Source organism: Crocuta crocuta, unplaced genomic scaffold (assembly GCF_008692635.1).
Source record: "Crocuta crocuta isolate KB4526 unplaced genomic scaffold, BGI_CrCroc_1.0 scaffold301, whole genome shotgun sequence".
In the NCBI taxonomy this organism is placed as follows: domain Eukaryota; kingdom Metazoa; phylum Chordata; class Mammalia; order Carnivora; family Hyaenidae; genus Crocuta; species Crocuta crocuta.
The window spans coordinates 1,918,230-1,918,535 of record NW_027527544.1 but is presented as its reverse complement, the minus strand read 5'-3'; the positions used below and the strand labels follow the sequence as shown (position 1 = coordinate 1,918,535).

Sequence of the window (306 nt, the reverse complement as noted above, 5' to 3'; positions counted from 1 at the left end):
CGTTGGTAAACACAGCTCATCTGAGCTTTCCACCCAGCCGAAACACACCGCTTCCAGAATGCTCAGCAAGGCTGCCTACACCCACTGCCTCCTTTCCGAGGCTTCAGATTTTCAGGGCAAGCTAGCTTTCCTTGGGGGGCTCATAATTNTTGAGCACGCGCACCTGCCCCAAGCACCTCCTTGCAGGAGACCACGGTTTTCCTTATCTCCTCTGCAAAGCATCTGGCAGCCAGGGTCTTCCCATTCCCGCCAGATCCTCGGCTTCTCCCGGGCCCCCTGCCCACCCCCACCACACTGCCCACGTTG

At 58.7% G+C, this 306-nt stretch overlaps 1 protein-coding gene across 1 annotated transcript in view; it reads right to left on the bottom strand.

Annotated features, from left to right (window-relative positions):
• The window catches only part of TSPAN7 (tetraspanin 7), a 30,244-nt gene that overhangs the window by 15,727 nt on the left and 14,211 nt on the right, over window positions 1-306 (bottom strand). The gene's annotated exons all lie outside the window — the stretch shown is intronic.